This window comes from Canis lupus, unplaced genomic scaffold, assembly GCF_011100685.1.
Source record: "Canis lupus familiaris isolate Mischka breed German Shepherd unplaced genomic scaffold, alternate assembly UU_Cfam_GSD_1.0 chrUn_S1591H1781, whole genome shotgun sequence".
NCBI lineage: Eukaryota > Metazoa > Chordata > Mammalia > Carnivora > Canidae > Canis > Canis lupus.
In genome coordinates this window covers 90,390-106,086 of record NW_023330432.1, presented here as the reverse complement: position 1 = coordinate 106,086, position 15,697 = coordinate 90,390, and the positions used below count along the sequence as shown (strand labels likewise).

The following is a 15,697-nucleotide window of genomic DNA, read 5'->3' as shown; positions in this document are numbered from 1 at the left end:
GGGTACCATTGACATTTTCACAATGATAATTCTGCCAATCCATGAGCATGGAATATTTTTCCATCTCTTTGTGTCTTCCTCAATTTCTTTCAGAAGTGTTCTATTGTTTTTAGGGTATATCCTTTACCTCCTTGGTTAGGTTTATTCCTAGGTATCTTAAGCTTTTTGGTGCAATTGTAAATGAAATTGACTCCTTAATTTCTCTTTCTTCAGTCTCATTGTCAGTGTATAGAAATGCCATTGATTTCTGGGCATTGATTTTTTATCTTGCAACGCTACCAAATTGCTGTATGTGTTCTAGCAATCTTGGGGTGGGGGCTTTTGGGTTTTCTAGGTAAAGTATTATGTCATCTGAGAAGAGGGAGTGTTTGACTACTTCTTTGCCAATTTGAATGCCTTTGATGTCTTTTTGCTGTCTGCTGAGGCTGGGACTTCCAGTACTATGTTGAATAGCAGTGGGAGAGTGGACATCCCTGTCTTGTTCCTGATCTTTGGGGAAAGGCCTCCAGTGCGGCCCCACTGAGAATGATATTTGCTGTGGGCTTTTCCTAGATTGCTTTTAAGATGATGAGAAATGTTCCTTCTCTCCCTATGCTCTGAAGTGTTTTGATCAGGAATGGATGCTCTATTTTGTCAAATGCTTTCTCTGCATCTAATGAGAGGATCATATGGTTCTTGGTTTGTCTCTTGCTGATATGATGAATCACATTGATTGTTTGACGAGTGTTGAACCAGCCTGTGTTCCGAGGATAAATCCTACTTGGTCATGGTGAATAATTTTCTTAATGTACTTTTGGATCCTATTGGCTAGTATCTTGTTGAGAATTTTTGCATCCATGTTCATCATGGCTATTGGTCTGTAATTCTCCTTTTTGGTGGGGTCTTTGTCTGGTTTTGGAGTTAAGGTGATGCTGGCCTCATGGAACGAATTTGGAAGTACTCTATCTCTTTCTAACTTTCCAAACATCTTTAGTAGGATAGGTATGGTTTCTTCTTTAAACGTTTGATAGAATTCCCCTGGGAAGCCATCTGGCCCTGGACGTTTGTGTCCTGGGAGGTTTTGGAAGACTGCTTCAATTTCCTCCCTGGTTTTTGGCCTGTTCAGGTTTTGTATTTCTTCCTGTTCCAGTTCTGGCAGTTTCTGGCTTTCCAGGAATGCGTCCATTTCTTCTAGATTGCCTAATTTATTGGTGTATGGCTGTTCATAATATGTTTTTAAAATCGTTTGTATTTCCTTGGTGTTGGTAGTGACCTCTCCTTTCTCATTCATGATTTTATTAATTTGAATATTCTCTCTCTTCTTTTTAATAAGGTTGGCTAATGGTTTATCTATCTTATTAATTCGTTCAACGAACCAACTCCTCCTTCCGTTGATCTGTTCCACAGTTCTTCTGGTCTCGATTTCCTTGAGTTCTGCTCGAATGTTAATTAACTCTATTCTTCTGTTGGGTGTAGGATCTATCTGCTTTTTTTTTGCTCTAGCCTCTTTATGTGTAAGGTTAGCTTTTGTATTTGAGTAGTTTCCCGTTTTGGAATAGATGCTTATATTGTGATGTATTTCCCCCTTAGGACTGCTTTTGCTGCATGCCAAAGATTTTAATGGTTGTATGTTCATTCTCATTAGTTTCCATGAATCTTTTTAATACTTCCTTAATTTCCTGGTTGACCCTTTCATCTTTTAGCAGGATGATCCTTCACCTCCACGTGTTTGAGCTCCTTCCAAACTTCTTGTTATGATTTAGTTCTAATTCCAAGGCATTATGGTCTGAGAATATGCAGGGGACGATCCCAATCGTTTGGTATCGGTTCAGACCCTATTTGTGACCCAGTATGTGGTCTATTCTGGAGAAAGCTCCATGTGCACTTGAGAAGAATGTGCATTCAGTTGAGTTTGGATGTAAAGTTCTGTAGATTTCTGTGAAATCCATCTGGTCCAGTGTATCATTTAAAGCTCTCGTTTCTTTGGAGATGTTGTGCTTAGAAGACCTATCGAGGGTAGAAAGAGCTAGATTGAAGTCACCAAGTATAAGATAATTATTATCTAAGTATTTCTTTACTTTGGTTATTAATTGGTTTAAGTATTTGGCAGCTCCCATATTCGGGGCATATATTGAGGATTGTTAAGTCCTCTTGTTGGATAGATCCCTTAAGTATGATTTAGTGTTCCTCTTCATCTCTCACTACATTCTTCGGGGTAAATTTTAGTTTATCTGATATAAGGATGGCTACCCCTGCTTTCTTTTGAGGAACATTTGAATGGTAAATGGTTCTCCAACATTTAATTTTCAGATTGTAGGTGTCCTTCTGTCTAAAATGAGTCTCTCGTAGGCAGCAAATAGATGGGTCCTGCTTTTTTATCCAGTCTGAAACCCTGGGCCTTTTGATGCGGTCATTAAGCCCGTTCATGTTCAGAGTTACTATCGATAGATATGAGTTTAGTGTCATCATGATATCTATTCAGTTCTTGTTTTTGTGGATTGTTCCACTGAACTTCTTCTTAAAGGGGAATTTTAAGAGTCCCCCTTAAAATTTCTTGCAGAGCTGGTTTGGAGGTCACATATTCTTTCAGTTCCTGCCTGTCTTGGAAGCTCTTTATCTCTCCTTCCATTTTGAATGAGAGCCTTGCTGGATAAAGTATTCTTGGTTGCATGTTCTTCTCATTGAGGACCCTGAATATATCCTGCCAGCCCTTTCTGGGGTGCCAGGTCGCTGTGGAGACGTCTGCTGTTACCCTAATGCTCCTCCCCATAAAGGTCAGGGATTTCTTGTCTCTTTCTGCTTTAAGGATCTTCTCTTTATCTTTGGAATTTGCAAGCTTCACTATTAAATGTCGAGGTGTTGGATGGTTTTTATTGATTTTAGGGGGGAATCTCTCTATTTCCTGGATCTGAATGCCTGTTTCCCTTCCCAGATTAGGAAAGTTTTCAGCTAGGATTTGTTCAAATACTTATTCTGGCCCTCTGTCCATTTTGGCGCCCTCGGGAACCCCAATTACACGTAGGTTTTCTTCCTCAGGCTGTCGTTTATTTCCCTTAATCTGTCTTCCTGGTCTTTTAATTGTCTGTCTCTTTTTTCCTCAGTTTCCCTCTTTGCCATCAACTTGTCTTCTATGTCACTCCCTCGTTCTTCTACCTTGTTAACCCTCGTCGTTAGGACTTCTAGTTTGGATTGCATCTCATTCAATTGATTTTTACTTTCTGCCTGATTGGATTTAAATTCTGCAGTCATGAAGTCTCTTGAGTCCTTTATGCTTTATTCTAGAGCCACCAGTAGCTGTATAATAGTGCTTCTGAATTGGCTTTCTGACATTGAATTGTAATCCAGATTTTGTAACTCTGTGTGAGAGAGGACTGTTTCTGATTCTTTCTTTTGAGGTGAGCTTCTCCTTCTAGTCATTTTGCTCAGTGCAGTGGCCAAAAACAAATTGTATTGGGAAAAGGAGAAAAAGAGAGGAGAGAAAGAAGGAAAGAAAAGAGAAAAAGAAAAAAGAATAAAGGAAGATAGAAGGAAAAAAGAGAATAAAAAGAGAAAGAAAAAGAAAGAAGGGGGAAAAAGGGAGGGCGAAGCAATCAGAAATAAAAAAATAAAACATGGGGGAGTATCTTCTGATTCTGTATACTTTAAGTCCCTTGACTTCCCCTGGAACTTGTCCGTCTAGCTGGACTTCTGGGGCGGGGCCTGTTGTGCTGATTTTCAGATGTTAGCACTTGGGGGAGCTGCTCTGTCCACTGCCTGGTGCAGGGCTCAGTGGGCGTAGTTTACCCCGTGAGGCCTCAGGAGGAACAACCCCAGTGGCAGCGGCCAGCTCTGGATACCTGTATTCAGCACCCACAGTAACTCCAGAGCAGTCCATCTGCAGGGCCTGGAGGCTCTGGGGCGGGACCGCTGATCTGCTCAGCTCTGGGCAGGAGCGTCCTTGCTGTCCTGGGCCATCCGGGCCTCTGCCTGTCCCCGGGGAGGCCTAATCCTGGGCTGTGTCCTGGCGCCCTGTGCTCTGGGGCCTGCGCTGTTGGATTCACGCTCCTGTCTGTGCAGCCGCCTCTCCCCGGAGCTGCCGCCCAGCCCCTCTGAGCTGCTCCTGGTCGGGCAGCCCCCTCAGGGAGCCGCCGCCTGAGCACCTCCGAGTTGCTTCCGGAGCCGCACAGCCCCCTCTGCACGGAGCCACTTCCTCTGCTTGAGGCACTGCCACCAAGCTGCTCCCGGGGCATGCAACCTGCTCCACGCAGAGCCCTGCCCGAACCCCTCTGAGCTGCTCCCAAGTCAGTGCACGTGCCCTGCAGCACTTAGGGAGCTTGGTGCACTCTCCTGGGAGTGCAGGTGTCTCTTAGTGTCCCAGGGAGCCCGTGGGTATCCCCGCCCTCCTGGGGTCCTGCTCTGAATCCCTGTGGGCGCCATTCTGCCCAGGAAGATTGGTGCAGATCCTGCTTCTCTGGAACAAAGCTCTCCTGACCAGGGGGCACACCGCCTGGCCTTAGCCCGGCTCCTCGTGGGGCCCCTCCCCTTGGATGCCTTTTGTTTCTTTATTTCTTTTTCCCCCAGTCATCCTACCTTTGATAGAAGCGCGAACTTTTCTCACTGTAGCATTCCAGCTGGTCTGTCTTTAAATCTCAGGCAGAATTCGAAGATTTTCAGGATGATTTGAAGGTTATCTAGGTAATTTGGAGGGGACAGGTGACTTGGGGACCCTACTCTTCCGCCATCTTGCCCCTCCTCCTGTATGTTGCCTTTTAGCTTTGGTTGTTTCCTTCACTTTGCAGAAGCTTTTCAATTTGATGAAGTCCCAATAGGATTTTTGCTTTTGTTTCCCTCACCTCAGAGGCATATCTAGAAAGAAGATCCAATGGCCAATGTCAAAGTCATTGCTGCCTATCTTTTCTTCTTTATATGTTTTTTGGTCTCACATTTAGGTCTTTCATCCATTTTGAATTTATTTTTTATATATATGGTGTAAGAAAGTGGTCCAGTTTCATTCTTCTGCATGTGGCTGCCTGGTTTTCCCAACACCATTTGTTCTTATCCTGCAGTCAGGGTTAGGGTTTGTTGAAGAGACTGTCTTTCTGCCATTGGATATTCCTTCCTGCCTTGTTGTCCATTATGGGTCATAGATACATGTTTGTATCTTGTTTTGGCTTTCCATTCTGTTCTATTGATCTAAGCATCTCCTGTTGGGAGAACCCTGATTGCTGATTCAATTTCTTTGCTGGTTAACTGTCTGTTCAAATTTCTTATTTCTTCATTTTTAATTTTTGCTATGTTATATATTTCTAGGAATTGATCTATTTCTTCCAGGTTCTAGGTTGCTGGCATATAATTTTTCATCATATTCTCTTATAATCTTTTGTATTTCTCTAGTGTTGGTTTTTATTTCTCTTTTCTCATTTCTGATTTTATTTGGGTCCTTTCTCATCTTTTTATCTTTTTTCTTTTTTAAAGATTTTATTTATGTATTCATGCGAGACACAGAGATGCAGAGGTATAGGCACAGGGAACATGAGGCTCCATGCGGGGAGCCTGATGTGGGACTTGATTCCCCAGGACCCCGGGATCATGACCTGAGCCAAAGCACATGCTCAACCACTGAGGCACCCAGGTGCCTTGCTGATTCAATTCCTTTGCTAGTTATGGGTATGTTCACATTTTCTATTTCTTCCTATTTCAGTTTTGCTCATTTGCACATTTCTAGGGATTTGTCCATTTCTTCCAGGTCTCCCAGTTTGTTAACGTATATTCTTTCATAGTATTCCCTTATAATTGTCTTATTTTTCTGGTGTTGATTGTGATCACTCTTCTCTCATTTGTGATTTTATTTATTTAGGTCTTTTCTCTTTTCTCGTTCATAAGGCTGGATAGGGCTTGATCCATTTTATTAATTATTTTGAAGAACCGGTTCTTAGTTTCGTTATTCCATTCTACTGTTTTTTTTATTTCTGTATTGTTTATTTCTGCTCTCATCTTAATTTTTTCCCTTCTTCTGTAGGCTTTAGGCTTTGTTTGCTATGCCTTTTCCAGCTCCTTTAGGTGTAGGGTTAGGTTGTGTATTAGAGACTTCTTGTTTCCTTTTTTTTAAAACATTTTATTTAATTTTTATTTATTTATGATAGTCACAGAGAGAGAGAGAGGCAGAGACATAGGCAGAGGGAGAAGGAGGCTACATGCACCAAGAGCCCGATGTGGGATTCGTTCCCGGGTCTCCAGGATCGCGCCCTGGGCCAAAGGCAGGCGCCAAACCGCTGCGCCATCCAGGGATCCCAGACTTCTTGTTTCCTGAGGTAAGCCTGTATTGCTATGTACTTCCCTCTTTGGACTGCCTTTGCTACATCCCAGAGGTTTGGAGAAACATGTTTTCATTTTCATTTGTTTTAAATTTCCTCTTTAATTTCCTGGTTGCTCCATTCATTCTCTAGTAGGATGTTCATAATCTCCACGTATTTTTGGTCTGTCCAAATTTTTTCTTACTGTCGACTTCGAGTTTCATAGCATCGTGGTCAAAAATATACAGGGTGTGATATCAACCTTCTTGAACCTGTTGTACCTGTTGAGGGCTGATTTGTGGCCTATGATATGATCTGTTCTGGAGAATGTCCCATGTGCACTTGAAAGGAATGTGTATTCTGCTTTAGGAAGAAATGTTCAGACTATATCTGTTGGGTCCCTGTGGTCCAGTGTGTCAAGGCTATTGTTCCCCTGTTGATTTCCTGCATAGACAATCGGTCCATTGCCATAAGTGGGTGGGTGTTAAAATCCCCTGTCATTGTATTATTATCAGTGAGTTCCTGTACGTTTGTTGGTAATTGTTTTCCATATTTAGGTACTCCCATGTTGGCAGCATAAATATTTAGTTGTTTGATCCTGATAGAGAGTCTTTTTAACTATGAAATAATGCCCTTCTTCATCACTTCTTACAGTATTTGTTCTTTCTTTTTTGAGATTGAATATTTAATTTATTTATTCATGAGAGATACACAGAGAAGCAGAGGCAGAAACATAGGCAGAGGGAGAGAAAGGCTCCCCAAAGGGATGCCGATGTGGGACTCGATCCTGGGATCCCAGGAACACACCCTGAGCCGAAGGCAGATGCTCAACCACTGAGCCACCAGGTGTCCCCCAGGGTTTGGTTTCAAATCTAGTTTTTCTAATATAAGCATTGGTCCTCCAGCTTTCTTTTCATAACCATTAGCGTGATAGATGATTTTCCATCCCTGACTTTCAATCTGCTGGTGTCTATAGGTCTAAGGTGAGCATCTAGTAGGCAGCATACCTATGGACCTTGTTTTTTTAATAACGATTTTATTTTTGAGAGCATGAGAGAGAGAGAGAGAGAGAGAGAGAGAGGGCAGAAAATTAGGCCAAGAGAGAAGCAGGCTTCCCACCAGGAGCCCAATATGGGACTCGATCCCAGACTCTAGGATCACATCCTGATTCAAAGGCAGAGGCTCAAACCCTGAGCCACCCAGGCATCCCGGATCCTGTTTTTTAAGGCACTCTGATACCCTATATCTTTTGATTGGAGCATTTAGTATCAGCATTCAGAGTGCTTATTCAAAATATGAACTTTGTGCCTTTGTGTTACCAGTAGAGTTGGTGTTTCTGGTGACGTTCTCTGGTCCTTTCTAGTCTTTGTTGCTTTTGGTCTCTTTTTTCCCCCACTAGAATGGTCCCTCTGAAAATTCCTTACTGGACTGATTTAGTGGTCATGAACTCCTTTATACTTTGCCTGTCTGGGAAAATCTTTCTCTCTCTTTCTATCCTGAATGACACCCTTGCTGAAGCAAGAATTCATACAAATTGGACTCCAATAAAAAGAAATATAAAAACATAAAATAAATTTTTGCTATTATGATTGTGGAAAATGGCATTTAGTAGGAAAAGCAGAAGCTGAAATAGAAGAGGAATGATTTCACCATCCATGGCCTTCACAGGGACCTGGTGTCCTTTCCTAGGAGGGCCCCCCCCCCCCGTAGGATGCTTCCTGCCCCTCTGCGCTCCTTTTTGGAACACAGCAGGCACATCTCCGTGCCTCCAGCACCTCTGCAGTCATGGTTTATAGCATCTTCCAGGTATCCTATTGGGGACCACGGCGTCGTGTATGTAACCATCCAGCTGCTGTTTGACAACATTGGGGGGATTCTGACTTTTGTTGGTTGTGGGGTGTGTGTGTGTCTATCACATGAAGCTATCACATGCAGCTATCAGATCTTCCGGCTGGGTCACCCAAATGCCGAAATGGTTGGTACAACATCATTTCTGGTGCTGATGCTGGGTGGCTAGCTGGGCTCTCCTGGCTGACCCAGGGCTCGCTCCTGAGGTGAATTTCAGCCAGAGGGTCAGCTGAGGTGGAAGGTCTGGCTCGGCCACAATCCCATGTCCGGCAGTGGGTCTCCCCGAGTGCCGCCTGCTTCTCTTCTCCCCGATGCCTCTCCAGCAGGGAGCCGGACCTCGGGGCCACCCTGGGGGGATCTCCAGAGGTGCCGGGTGCCCATTACGGGGAGCCATGGGGCAGCCTGTGTGTGGGAGTAGGGGTGGTGATGGGGCTGGTGTTCCTCGGTCCTCTGTGCTGCCTGGCCTTCAGGCCAAGCCCCATGCTCACCCAGCCCCTACTCACTAGGGTGAGGAGGGTGCCCTCTACACACTGGTGTGAGAGATCCAGCACCACAAGGTGTGCACAGTGAGTCCACCTGGTGAGGGTGGCCCAGGTGCATGATCTGCAAGTGTGGGGCCCAGGAAATTTATCAAAAATCCCCTACCCCTGGACAAGCAGAGCAGGACTGATTCCATTTTGTGCTACAACCGCCACCTCCCCTATGACCCCCACATGACCTGCTTATGTCTTAAGGCGTTGCCCCAACCCAGTCAAGCCGCTGGGCACACCGTAATCATAAATCGGCTCATAACAATGTAACCCTGCTTTGTGCCCGCCAAAACTGCACGCCGATTCTGACCAAAGAAATAGGCCAGGTCAAGTGGATCCTATAGGGTAAGGTGTAATTCAATCGGCCACCTGCATGTGGACCGACACGACTGTGCAACTTTCTGTGTATCCCATGGGCCAATGGCCCCTATAAAGCTGCTACGCCTCTTAGTCTCAGGGTCCAAATCCCTGCTCCGCTGTGTCGGGTGCACTAGGACACAAGCTCCAGATTGTAAGGAACCCTTGGGAGTTTGCATCGGTGTTGGCTCCTCAGTGGTTTCTCGGATTCACAATCTTGGGCACAACTCAAAGGCCTACTGTCCTAACATCCCTTCTAGGACCATGCTGACTGCCCAGCAGGCCCTCTCTGCCCCAGGCACACAGGCACAGGGATGCGGGGAGGGGAGGAAGTGCCCCGTACCCGGCCAGCCACGGCCTCCTGGAAAGAGGGAGCACAGACCTCTGGGTCGCTTTGCATAGACCCTGGTGACCTGAGGCTTCCTGGTGTCACTCTGTCCCAGGCCCTCCTGGCCCGCGGGGCACAGCCTGAGTCCCAGTAAAGTCTGTTGGGTCCTGACCCCGGCATCTGGCCACCCGTGGAAGGCACGTGGGGACGTCAGCTGGGTGTTCCTGGCGGCGCCCCTGCAGGGGCTGGTGGGGCCTAGGTGGTACCCCCTCCTCCTCTCTGGGGGTCTCTCCATGCCCCGTGAACAGTGTTCTGGGAGACACAGAAGCGGGCTGGCTGTGCATTTTCACACCACAAGACTTTATTGACTTTCTACAGTAAATGGGCTCAGAGCCGAGGGTGCACGCCTTCCCCTGGGGATGGAGCCCTTTCTGTCCTTTAGGGAAGGGCAAGAATGACATGGGTTGGGGACGGATGCTGGAGTCCCCCACCTGGAAGCATGTGTGCACTCTGGGTGGGGGCGTGTGTCCTGAGGTTTCAGTCTGAGAGACGGTTCTGAGGACAGTAGAGCTGACCTGGACCTGCAGCTCATGGGCTTCTGCGCTGGGTCTCAGCAGGGCAGCTGGACCCCAGCCTCGGGCTCCCTGGGGCCCCAGCACCTGTAGGAGCCAGCCTCCTAGTGTGGGTGCAGGGGGGGCCCACCATCCTACCCTAGGCCCCAGGAGGCAACATCCAGCTGTGAGAGGGCTGGCTCAGCCCGGGGCCAGAATCCAGGGCTAGCCAGGGCTGTGTGGGCTGGATCCCATTAGTCTTTGTGTTGGGCCTATGGTGGGGGCTCAAATCACCCACCCCTCACAGAGCCCAGGGCCAGGCCGGCACAGATCCCCATGGGTTAGGAGCTGGTGTCCTGTGCAGTGTTTGCCGCCCTAATTGAGGGACAGTGGGCGTAGTCAGGGCACAGTGGGTCCTCTGCACCACTCACCTGCACCCACCCTGTCGGGGGCTTCCTGTCTTCCCTCCTGCCTGCAACCCCTGAGTACTCTATGGGACACCCGGGCTTCTGATGGGATTAGGGTGTCCAGAGAACCCCTGGGAGGCTGAGCTTGTCCCACAGGGGGTACCTGCATCGGGTCATTGCTGGGGGCCAATGGTGTGGTGGTGGATGGTGTGGGGGCAGGGGTATGATTGTGGTGGATTGTGGGGGATTGTGTAGGGGTGATGGTGTTGGGGTATAGTGTGAGTGCGGATTGTGTGGGGCTGTGTGAGTGTGAGGGGATGTATAGGTGGGATACCATTGGGGATGATGATGTAGGAGGATGGTGTGAGAGTGGGGAATGTGGGGGATGTCGTGGGGGGCCTGTGGACACAGGAAATCTCCTTCCTCTATGATGCTAAGGAGACATCTACAGTTAAAGGCGACTAGTCTGGGGTTTGCAGTGACACCTGCCCCTGGGGCTCCGTGTGGTCAGTGCAGGGCCCTGGCTGGACCGGGGGCATTATCTCGGGGTCATTTTACTATATATGCTTTCAAATTGCAAATTGTCTCAAATTAAATGCATAAAATTTAGAATAACATAAAGCACCGAGAGTGGGTGTCACTCTGACCCGTCAGACCCTCATGGGATCGATGTGGTCCTGCTCCAGCCGCGGCTATGCAGCCTGGCTCCCAGGTCCGGTTCCTGCCCCCCACATCCCCAACCCCATCCCCTGCTTCTCAGGGAGCCGTCCCTCTCCTCTTTGGTCTTCAGCTCTCATGGCTACCCCTGGAGGCCCCATCCTAGTGGCTTCCTCATCCCCGAGGCACCGGGAGTGTGGGCACGGGTGTCAGCCCCAGTATCCTACCATGGAGCAGTGTGTTGTTGGCTGCTATTGCTCCCCCGGCCTCAGTAGCCCCGTTTTCCCTACCCAGAAGGCCCCGGGCCACCCTTGGTGTCCCGAAGACCCCTGGCCCAGCAGCCTCACCCGACCCCCTAGCCATCCCAAAATATGGTGCGGCTGCCGAACATCCTGTTGACGTCCAAGTCTACCTCCAAGATGTCCCTGGCGGAGACCAGGGCCTCCTCCTTCATTTCCTGTGGGAAACCCAGGGAGGAGGAGCAGGCGTCAGGGACACAGACCCCAACCTGTCACGAGCTGCTGTGCTGGGCAGAGAGCCCTGGGGCCACCATGGGAGTGTGTCCTGCTGAAACCTCTTTCCTTCCTCTGGGAGGCCAGGCATGGCGAAAGTGTCCACCGTGCCCGTGACACCTGTGTGAGGGCCTGTGCCCAGCTGTTGTGGGTGGGGAGGTGACTGAGTGTCAGCCTGGATGGGAGGGGATAGTGGTTCAGCCCAGGTGGGAGGGGACATGCGTGTGTTGTGCCCAAGATTGTGAATCCGAGAAACCACTATGGAGCTGACACTAATGCAAACACACAAGGGTTGGTTTCCAAACTCGAGCCTGCGTCCAAGTACACCCGACACAGCAGAGCAGGGACTTGGACCCCAAGGTGGTTTGCTTTTAAGGGCTTGCCTCGGGGACCTCCAAAAGGGCTGGAGCAATTCCTCAAGTTGTGTTTACATTTTGATATGGGGCCTTCAAGGGCATTGAGCTCTGTTCTCATTCTAATAGGCGCTTCCAGCCCTTGGCATGGGCTCTGTTCTTATTCTACTGTGGGGCTTTCCAAGGCATTAAGCTGTAAACTTTTGTTTTTTTCCTGTAACTGAAGTAATGTAAATTTCATCTCTTCTTCACGGGGGCCTGGGATGGCTGGACGTGTTCGAACGCTGAACTTAAAGTGGAAAGGCCTTCATTTTCTTGGCCTCCTTGTGTCCCTTCCCATCCTATCTAGCTCCTTCCCCCTTCCCCGGAGCTCCTAAGAGAGCAATTGTTAATGACCTCAGCCTGGCAGCATGTGTGGGGGACAGGACCAGGGATTTGGGATCAGGAAGACTGGGGCACGGGCGTCCCAGCTGTGCAGCAGGATTCCATGCTGCAGACTCTTTTTCCCTAAGGGTATCTTGACAACTGACTTTGTACATAAAAAAGCTGTCCTTTCTCTTTATAAGATGAAGAGTGATTCAAAGTGTTATTTCTCTACCCTTCTGATTGCTCAGATTCCAATCTGAGACGTATTTCCTGTTAATAAGGATAATTTACTACTATCTGTAGTACTATGGTTAAAATATTCTGACACAAGTAATTCAGAGGGATGAGGGTTTCTCATCTCTTTCTTCACAGCTCAGTCACTCCTCAGGAATTGCATCTTTATGGATTTGGAAAGAACTGAGATATATTATTACCAGTGGTCCTATTATTATGTGAAGGATTCTTCCCTGAGATTCTTCCCCTGTTTCAACTGACACTGAAACACTTTGAACTCTTTGGAAGACAAATGTCGAGGAAATAAGTGTTATGCACTCCTAATTTTAAATGCCCTTGCAATATGGTGTCTATTATAATAGAAGTATTTTTTATCTGATTTTTGCTATTTATTAATCATTCCTGCTTTTCAGGTTGAGGAGGCATTATACGTGTTCATAAGTGTTTTTCTTTCCTTCTGATACAAAATTATTACTTTCTTCCCATCGAAGGAAGTCTAAGAATAAGGCAAAAGTTAATTTAACTATTCTTAAAATGTCTTCACACTTGGAGCCTGATTCATTTAAGTCAATTTTCAAAATAAATCTTATTTATTAGGAAAAAAGAGAAAGATTTATAGGGAAATTGAGAAGATAGTACAGAGCATTCGCATGCACTTGCACTCAATTTCTCCAATTATTGATATCTTATATCAGTATGGTACAAATATTAGCTAATGAATCAATATTAAAATATTCGCATTAACCAAGGACCATACTTTATTCAGATTTCCTTAGTTTTTGCTAAGTTACCATCCCTCATATCACATTCCATTTGTCCTCCTGTTTTCTTAGGCTCCTCTGGATTGTGACAGTCTTTCAGCCTTTCCTTGTTGTTGCACTGGAATACTTTGAGAAGTAGAGTATTTTGAAAATTTCCCTCAGTTGAAACATGTCTGTCGTTTATCTCATGATTGAACTGTTTTTGTGGATTATATACAGAGATATACTGCCATTTTCATTATATCATATAAAGGATAGATACTATCAACATGATTTATCAGTCTTGGTATCGATCTGATCATCTTGCTGACGTAGTGTTTTCATCTTTCTCCGTAGTTAAGTGATTCTTCTTCTTCTCCTTCTTCTTCTTCTTCTTCTTCTTCTTCTTCTTATTATTATTATTATTATTATTATTTTATTATATTATCATTACTATTTTAAGTTTTTCATAATATATTTTGTAGAAGGAAGTTACTATATGTATTCCACACATAAGAGTGGGAAGCTATGCTCATAAACTTGAGGGTGGAATGTCGGCTCAAATTGTTTGAAATTCTCCTACATGGGAGATTTCTCTTCTTGTGGCTTTGTTTTTTTTAGTTTCTTTTTCAAAGATGTTATTTATTTATTTGAGAGAGAGAGGAGAGAAAAACCATGAGTGATAGGGGCAGAGGGAGAGGGAGAAGCAGGTTCCCTGCTAAACAGGGAGCCTTCCTTAGGACCTGGATCATGATCTGACTTAAGGCAGAAGCTTAACTGACTGAGCCACCAAGGTGCCACTATTTCTTTCTTTCCCTCTTTCTTTTTTTTTAAATAATATATTCACTTTTTATTGGTGTTCAATTTGACAACATACAGAATAACACTCAGTGCTCATCCCGTCAAGTGCCCCCCTCAGTGCCCGTCATCCATTCATACAGATCCCTGACCTCCTTCCCTTCCATCACCCCTAGTTAGTTTCCTAGAGTTAGGAGTCTTTATGTTCTGTCTCCCTTTCTGATATTTCCCACACATTTCTTCTCCCTTCTCCTATATTCCCTTTCACTATTATTTATATTCCCCAAGTGAATGAGAACATACAATGTTTGTCCTTCTCTGATTGACTTACTTCACTCAGCATAATACCTTCCAGTTACATCCACATTGAAGCAATGGTGAGTATTTGTTGTTTCTATTGGATGAGTAAGGCCCACTTTTTCTCTCCCTTCATCTTCTGATTCTCCTATGATATGAATGTTATTGTTTTAATAAGTGACTGAGTTCCCTAAATCTGCCTCTGTGATCCATAACTTTCGTTGTTTTTAAGGCTTCCACTTGGGACTGCATCTCAGTTATACCATTTTTAACATAGGCCTGACTAAATTTTAGTTCTTTTATTTCTACAGTAAGGGATTCTCTAGTTTTCCTCTGTGCTCTTTTCTAGCCCAGCTGCTATCTTTATAATCATTGTTTTAAACTGTATTTAGACATCATATATTTGTTGTGATGGACTTCCTGGCTGTGAATACTACCTCATGTTATTTTATAGAGGTGAATTTCTCGATCTCATTTATTTTCCAGAAAAGAAAGTACGAAGAAAAAGAAAAACCAAGAAAAACAATAACAACTGCCCTCCCCCAATAAAACCAGTAGATTATTTTGGCCTCCTTGTAAAAAGATTCTAAATCCCAAAATAACAAACACAATTAATGTTCCATGAAAGTAAAAATAAAAAATATATAAGGTACATACATAAAAAATAAAATAAGGCAATTAATAAAATAGAATCAAAGAAAATAAATGAAAATAAAGCACAAAATACAAAGGAAGCTAGACCCTTCTTTCCAGGCAGCGCTGAAGCTCTGCAGCCTCTTGGGTCTGACAACTTGGTGGCAGCGAATGGTCTGTGTGTGGTCTGGGGATGGCCCATGGTGCTGATTGTCAGGTGCACATCTGCCTGGGAGATGAACCTGCGGGGTCAGGGGTGGGGTGGTCTTCAGCGCCTCTGGCCTCCAGCAGGTGGCGCACTGGTGCTCCCTGAGATTGGCGCTGTTTGGTGTGATTTGGGAGGGGACACTGGGTCCTCTGGTCCTGGGGCTAAGCATCCTACCCCCCAGTCTGCAAGCCCTTCACAGAGGAGCCCCCCAAGCGCATCTCTCAGAAACCTGCTTTCACTTTGCCCGCGTCCGAGCTGCTTTTGGTTTTGTTTTTTTATCTCAGACTGTTGTGCCCAAGATTGCGAATCCGAAAAACCATGGAGAAGCCCACACCGAAGCAAACACATGAGGGTTTATTTACAAGCTCGAGCTTGTGTCCAAGTATACCTGACAGTGCGGAGCAGGGACTTCGACCCCGAGGTGAGTTTTTGCGTAGGTTTAAGGGCTTGTCTCGGGGACCTCCAGAAGGGCTAGAGGAATTCCTGAAGTTCTGTGTACATTTTGATATGGGGCATTCAAGGGCATTGAGCTCTGTTCTCATTCTAATAGAGGCTTCTTGCCCTTGGCCTGGGCTCAGTTTTGATTCTATTGTGGGGCTTTCTAGGACATTAAGCTGTAAACAGAAA

The 15,697-nt window shown here is 45.9% G+C and overlaps 1 long non-coding RNA gene across 2 annotated transcripts in view; it reads left to right on the top strand.

The window, feature by feature from the left end:
• Window positions 1–15,697, top strand: part of LOC119878409 — a 39,890-nt gene that overhangs the window by 11,836 nt on the left and 12,357 nt on the right. The window contains exons 1-2 of one of the 2 annotated variants that reach the window (XR_005386840.1): window positions 6,255–6,269; window positions 15,355–15,491. This is a non-coding gene — a long non-coding RNA (uncharacterized LOC119878409). Of the gene's footprint in view, window positions 1–6,254; window positions 6,270–15,354; window positions 15,492–15,697 lie in introns of those variants that run through there. The other variant, XR_005386839.1, reaches the window with a different exon arrangement.